This window comes from Hylobates moloch, unplaced genomic scaffold, assembly GCF_009828535.3.
Source record: "Hylobates moloch isolate HMO894 unplaced genomic scaffold, HMol_V3 SCAFFOLD_20, whole genome shotgun sequence".
NCBI lineage: Eukaryota > Metazoa > Chordata > Mammalia > Primates > Hylobatidae > Hylobates > Hylobates moloch.
The window spans coordinates 11,196,981-11,204,421 of record NW_026652295.1 but is presented as its reverse complement, the minus strand read 5'-3'; the positions used below and the strand labels follow the sequence as shown (position 1 = coordinate 11,204,421).

Below are 7,441 nucleotides of genomic sequence, written 5' to 3'. Positions count from 1 at the left end.
CTAGTTGAATTTAAATGTCATAAACGTTAGGAATAAATGACAATATGACTAACCAAAACTGGGAAACAGGGAGGGATAGAGGGATAGAGAAAGAAGATAGTGTATTTAAGCAAAAGTCTTAATTTTTCCTAGTAGAAGTCAATGGATACTGTCTTAAATAGATAATCACAGAGTAGAGAACTACAGGACTTGATACAGATGTCCTTTATAACTCTTACTCTTACGTTTCCCTGGAAGTATTCAACAATGCAATTTGATAAGATAAATAAATTAGAGGTATGAAATTGGCAAGAGGAGGAAAAATGACCACTATTTGTAGATAACATGCTTATGTAAGTGTAAAATCACAGAGAATTTTCCAAAACACTTGCAAGCCATAAATTACATCAATAAGTTAGTAGAACATGTCAGAAATCAATAGCGTTAATAAAGTGTAAAAAATGACAAAAATGGCAGTTCAGGTAAGTTACCAAGAAAAAACCTAACTAGTGTATATAATCTTTATGAGAAAAATTTTAAATCATTTCTGATGGATACAAAAGTGACAACTAGCAAATGGAAAGACTTAATGTGGTAAATTAGAAGACTCCATCTCATGAAGATGTTAATTTCTCCTAAGTTATTTTATAAACGTAACATGTTCCAAGCAAAATACCAACTAGAGAAAACTGATAAAGAAGAGCAGTTATTATTTATACTAGATATATCGTAAAATATGCTATAAAACATCAATAATTTAAACAGTGTGGCACTGTGGCATGAATATAGACAGACAAGAGGAAAAGAATAGAGAGCCCATGCATCGTCCAAAATGGTCCCTAAAATTAACAGAGAGTAAAGATGATATCTCAAGTCAGTGGGGTGAAAGAGGACTTTTTAACAAACATTTTGGGGATAACAAAGCAGTGATGAAATAACATAAAATAGGATATCTACCTCTCACTCTATTCCAGATAAATTTCAAAAAATTCTAGAAAAGAAATGTGGTTTTTAAAAATTCCATTAAAGCAGAATACCAAAAGAAAACATAAACAATATCCATTAGCACTTTCTAACAGACTCAAAATCCAGACATCAAAAAAACAAAAAAGAGGTATCATTTCAAGTATATAAAAATCAATATATTTTCAGAGCAAAACATCCTGAGCTAGTCACAAGACAAATGGCAAACTGGGAAAAATATTTCTAACTTATTTCACAGACAAACAAACAGCTCATCTCTCAAGTGTATAAAGAATTCCTAGATGGTGCTTAGGAAACAGCCAGTAATCAGTAGAAAAAAAAAATGGGCAGAGGATATTAACAGAAAGTTCACAGAAAAATAAGACAAATAGACTTTAAGTGTTTGAAAAGTTGCTTAGCCTCACTTAGAATAAGAGAAATGCACGTTAAAATTATGCTAAGATATGAGATTTTATCTAGCAGGTAGCAAAAATCTGAAATCTGTGATAAAAATGTGACATGACAGATAAAATAGTGTAAATTTTCACACTCCCCATGGAAAGCAATTTAACAATATTGACCAAAAGTAAAAATACATTTACTCTTTGACTCAGTAATCCAATTCTAAGGAACTATCCTAAACGTACACCTCATATTTACATAATTATATGTGTGCAATATTTTTTATGGTGACATTTATGTTATAATAAAAAATTAAAACAATGTCATTCAGTAAATGAATAGTTAATCAAAGTATGGCACAGCCACTGAGTGAAATACTATGTAGCTACCAAAAAAGAAAGAAAGAAAAAAGAATGAGAATGCTCTCAGCGTACTGATATGGAAATATCTTCAGAAAAGTGTTGCTGATAGTATATCAATCCAATATGCTGTACATATGCTTGTTTTCGCTCTCTCTGCATAAAGAATCACGAAAAATATAAATAAACTAATAAAAGTGGCTACCTATGCACAAGAAGCTATAGAGTAAACGAGAAACTAATAAAAGTATCTGTCTATGTTCCTAGAAAAATTAAACATAGAATTAGCATACGGTCCATCAATTCCACTTCTACATATATACACAAAAGAACTGAAAGCAGGGACTTGAACAGAAATTTATTTATACACTAGTGTTAACAGCAGCTTCCTTCACAATAGACAAAAGATGAAAAGGACTCCAATGTCAATCAATAAATGAATGGTTAAACAAAATATGATACATACACACAATGGAATATTATTTAGCCTTGAAAAAGAATGAAATTCTGATATATGGTACAGTACAGATAAATCTTGAAAACATGCTAAGTGAAATAAGTTAGACACAAAGGGACAAATATTGTGTGATTCCACTTATAAGAGGTACCTAGAGCAGTCAAATTCATAGAAACAGAAAGTAGAATAGAGGTTACCAAAGGCTGAGGGGGAGGCAATGGAAGTTATTGTTTCATGGGTACAGCTTTTCTATTTGCGGTGATGAAAAGTTTTGGGAATGGATGACAGTGATGGTTGCACATCAGCATGAATGTACTTAATACCACTGAACTATACCCTAGAATATTAAGTTTATAAATTTTATGTTATGTATATTTAGCACAATAAGAAAAGAGTGGGACCTATAGAGTCAGGAACTGGAGGTAGAATCTGCAGGAGTGACACTACTCAACATATACCTTTGGAACTATGTAAATGTATGACTGTATTACGTAATAAGAACAACAAATCAATTTTTATGAAAGGTCTGGATTTTTCTCTTTGATCATTTAACTTGATTTTTTCTATATGCAAAATATTATTTTGTTTCAGTGTTCTAAGTACCTTCATCAATATTAGATTGTTTAGACAAACATCTCCACACCAAAATACCAAGCAGCAATGATCAAGAATCAAGTGGATCTCTATTTCCTTCTTTGCAATGTATACACTCACAGGCTCTGGCCTTCGGGCAGTACTCTCAATTCTGATCTTTGTAGGGCTGGTTAATTGAATGCACTGCATCTGCCTTGCAATCTCAGCCATCTACGTCAGGGGAGGGTGAGAAAGGGGAGAGTGGAGGGCTTCACTTTGTGCCTCACACTCCAAGACCGCTTGTCAGGGCAACCCTGCCTTGGGCATGACGGGGTCTTTCCTTTGCCCCTCATTTCATCGGGCCCTTTTCACTTGCATGAGTCCTACCCGTGGCAGGAGAACTGAAGGCCAGGGGCATTAGCAGCAGCAGGAACAGGGTTCCAGACTTCAGTCCCTGTCTGCAGCTGCCCAGCCTCCTCCTGAACATTTCCGTGCAGTGAGGGCACCCACCGTGGCGGTACCCATTCCACTGGTTCATGACTCCACTGGCAGAAATTTATCTCTTGAGTAATTGCTACCCATTGGTCCTGACTTTATTTTCTGGAATCAAAAAAAGTAAATATAATTCCTCTTCCGTATATAACTTCAGATATTCGAAAACCACTAACATGTTCCTCCCACCAATGCATCACCCCTCTAGGTCCTCAGGGTTCTCCGTAGACCTGCATCTTTTCAATGGCTGGAATCCCAGCATCTCCTGAACCCGTCCAACTCTCCTCTCTCAATATTTCTTGGATCTATAGCCCATCTCCATGGATACACTTTTGATTCCATTCCTACTTCACCTATTTCTTACAAATCTCTTTTCCTCCTTTAGAAATTGAATAGAAATGCGAGCCCAAATGAAACATATCTGTGTGAAGGTTGGTATGGTAGGCAGTCTTTAGAATGCCCCTCAGTGGTCTTCATGCCCTATAGAATCTTCTCCCCTTGAATGTGGGCTGTGCCTAGTGACTTGCCTCTAATGAATGAAATACAGCAAAAGTGATAGAATGCCACTTTGAGGAGGTTATAAAGGCACGATGACTTCAGTCTGGCCAACATCTTTTAGGCCTTTCTCACTTGCGCTCATGAGTCCAGCTCTCAAGTGAGCTGCCCTGCTGGAGAGGCCCATATGTCCAGAATGAAGGGTACCTCCTGCCAACAGCCATCAAGGAACTGAATCCGTCCGACAACCACGTGGGCAAGAGTCAAAGCAAATCTCCCCCTAGCCAAGCTTTGAGATGACTATAGCCCCAGTGTACACCTCCATTGCAGTTTTATAAAAGACCTGAGACAGAGGACCCAGCTAAGCCATGGGCCAGCCAGGATTTCCTGACCTATAATAACTGTGAAATAGAATAATAAATGTTGTTGTTGTAAGTCACTACATTTCTGACTAATTTGATATGCAGCAATAGATAACTAATTTCAGAAACAAGAACAAAGAGTAAGAACTAATCATGGCCCACCTGAACCATTCACCTAATAAGCAGAGACAGTCAGAAGAACGAGGATTGACATCCTGCCCCTGTCCCCCTCTACAGGTAAAAATAAAATTTTCCTGATTCCCAGTACTTTGGGAGGCTGAGACGGGCAGATTACCTGAGGTCAGGAGTTCGAGACCAGCCTGACCAATATAGTTATACTTTGTCTCTACTAAAAATACAAAAATTAGCCGGGTGTGGTGGTGGGCACCTGTAATCCCAGCTACTTGGGAGGCTGAGACAGGAGAATTGCTTGAACCTGGAAGGCAGAGGTTGCAGTGAGCTGAGATCATACCACTGCCCTCCAGCTTGAGTGACAGAGCATGACTCCGTCTCAAAAAAAAAAAAAAAAAATTACCACCTTAATTTTTTTTCTCAAAAGGACTTCACTCATGGAAGAAAAACTTTAATTGCTGTTTCAAAAAAATATTTGCGTGAAGCAGAAATTGGTTTCAATAACGTTAGTAAAGAATACATCCTGGAAAGTAGATGAAACTGGATGTAAAATTCTGGCAGCAATTTAATTGGACAGTCCCAGATGGTTAGGCTGAGGATAAACGTCTTGTCTGTGGGGAATTTTGGACGATACCTGGAGAAAGATTACACTATGCCTAAACCAAATTGAGTTGCTTTCACAAGCGTTGTAAAGTTTCATATAGTAAAAGGTTTTTTCTATATGCACTTCAATTTCACAGCAAGAATGGCAAAGAATACCTAAATGCAGAAGAGAGCATTCATGCAATATATCTAACTCCGTGATATAATAACACATACAATTCAAAAACGATTACACTCTCATTATATCTAGGGTTTCTGAAACTACAAGGTAGTAGTTATGGAAAGCATGGCCCCTGGTTTCAACACCTAAAAAGCAGCCACCTCTTTCTACGAGTGTTCTCCTTTTGTGATTTTTTCTTCATTTTTCTTAGTCAATGGTGCTGTTGCTGCTTCTTAACAAAACTGTTAAAAACAAAATTATAATCATTGAACATAACACTCTGACAATCAAGACACTTAAAACCTTCAATCATCTGGGGCAAAAAAGCACTGTGTAGAACTCTGATTAACAAAGTGGGCCAGGCACGGTGGCTCACGCCTGTAATCCCAACACTTTGGGAGGCCGAGGCGGGCAGATCAATTGAGGTCAGGAGTTCAAGACCAGCCTGGTCAACATGGCAAAACTCCATCTCTACTAAAAATACAAAAATAAGCTGGGTATGGTGGCGCGCGCCTGTAATCTCAGCTACTCAGGGGGCTGAGGCAGGAGAATCGCTTGAACCCCGAAGGCAGATGTTGCAGTGAGCCAAGATCATGCCACTGCACTCCAGCCTGGGCGACAGAGTGAGACTCTGTCTCTAAAACATAAAAAAAATCAAAAACCTTAAAAAAACGAAGTGGTCATCAGTTTCCTGGCTTGAGGACTTCCACAACTTTCCTGATCAGGTCATCACGGGAGGTCTGATTTAAGTTTGTTTCAAAGCTGATGTATGAAAATTCTGGCTCTGGAGTGATGTGAATAGTTCCATAAGTGCCATCCAATTTTGTTCCTTTCGTCGACTACCCACAAGGATTGAACAGTGTGGGATCAATGACAGAACCTGGTGTCAGGGCACCAATTCCAGTCCACTTGACATCCTCTGCAGTGACACAGTCTTTCATGGAGAAAGAATCTTCCCTTAACTGCTAGGTCAAACTCTCTCATCAGCATTTCCAGGGTTTGATCTGGCTTACTACCCCACTCTCTGGGAAATCTGGAACATGTAAGTACCAACAGTCAGCATTCATATGTCTCATACAATACACTGCTCCATTTGGAAAAATTCCTTTAAGAAACTCAATTTCTTTCTGAAAATCCCGGGTACCTTTAGTGAGAAGGCTTCACGAAATCCTTAGGAAAATAAAAGAAGCTTTGAATTGAGTCAAATCCATTGTAATCCCTAGCAAGCTTCAAAAGGAGAACCAGTGCTTTCGGCAAGAGGGTGATATCACATGTCTTCAAAATGAAATGTCTCGACCGGGCACGGTGGCTCAGGCCTGTAATGTCAGCATTTTGAGAGGTCGAGGTGGCAGGAACACTTGAATTCAGGCGTTCGAGGCTGCAGTGAGCTATGATTGGGCCACTGCACTCCAGCCTGGGTGACAGAGCAAGACTTTCTTCCTAAAAGAAACAAACAAAAAGGTATGCCCCCATTCAGATCTCAGAATGGTATGAAACGCCCCAGATCCTTGGTTTGCATTGAGTTGTTTCCAGGAGAACCAGACCTCTAGCGGCTTCTCGGTCCCTTAGGAAAAACGTGCAGCTCCCAGTGAACAAACAAACAGCCACAGAAAATCAGCTAAATTAAACCTCCTCTCCTGCCATTGCTGCCACTGCTGCAGATGGTTTCAGGTGTGTTACTACAGTTCCGATTGCTTTTTGTTTTGCTATAGTTTTATGTTAATTTTTTTTTTAAATAAAAGGACTCATGAACTTTTCCCAGCTTTTTGTGAGCCAGAGTTGAATGTGAGTCTCTCCGAAATAGAGGCAGATACAGTTCAGTCTCTGGTAATCCACTGCTTTCCCATTAGAGAGAGTAGAATAAGCACTAGGTAATGTTTCTGGCCATTTTATGGGAGCCCATCTGAGCCATGTTTAAGCATCCAGTTTAGTAGTGTTAAGGGTATTCACATTGCTGTGAAACTGATCTCCAGAACATTTTTATCTTGCAAAACTGATACTTTATACCTATCGAACAATTCCCCATTTCTCTCTCCTCCCATTGTATTTTCTGTTTCTGTGAATTTGACTACCTTAAATACTTAATATAAATGGGAGTATACGTTATTTGTGTTTTTGTAACTAGCGTGTTTCACTTACCATATGTCTTCAAGATTTATCCATAATGTAGCATGTGACAAAATTTCCTTCTTTTCTAAGGCTGAATAATATTCCATTGTAGGTGTAGAACATCTCTTGTTTATCCCTTCATCTGGCAATGGACATTTGGGTTGTTCCCAACTTGGCTATTGTGAATAATGATGCTCTGAACATGGGTGTGCAAATATTTCTTCAATATTCTGCTTTCAATTCTTTTGGATATTTGCCCGGAAATTGAAATGCCAAATCATATAGTAGTTCTATTTTTAATTTTCTGAGGAATCGCCATAGAGTTTTAAATGGCAGCTGCACCATTTATTTTCCC

General features: G+C 38.5%; 1 pseudogene; it reads right to left on the bottom strand.

Annotated features, from left to right (window-relative positions):
• Positions 1-5,660: 5,660 nt before the first annotated feature.
• The window catches only part of LOC116460415 (uncharacterized), a 34,234-nt pseudogene continuing 32,453 nt past the window's right edge, over positions 5,661-7,441 (bottom strand).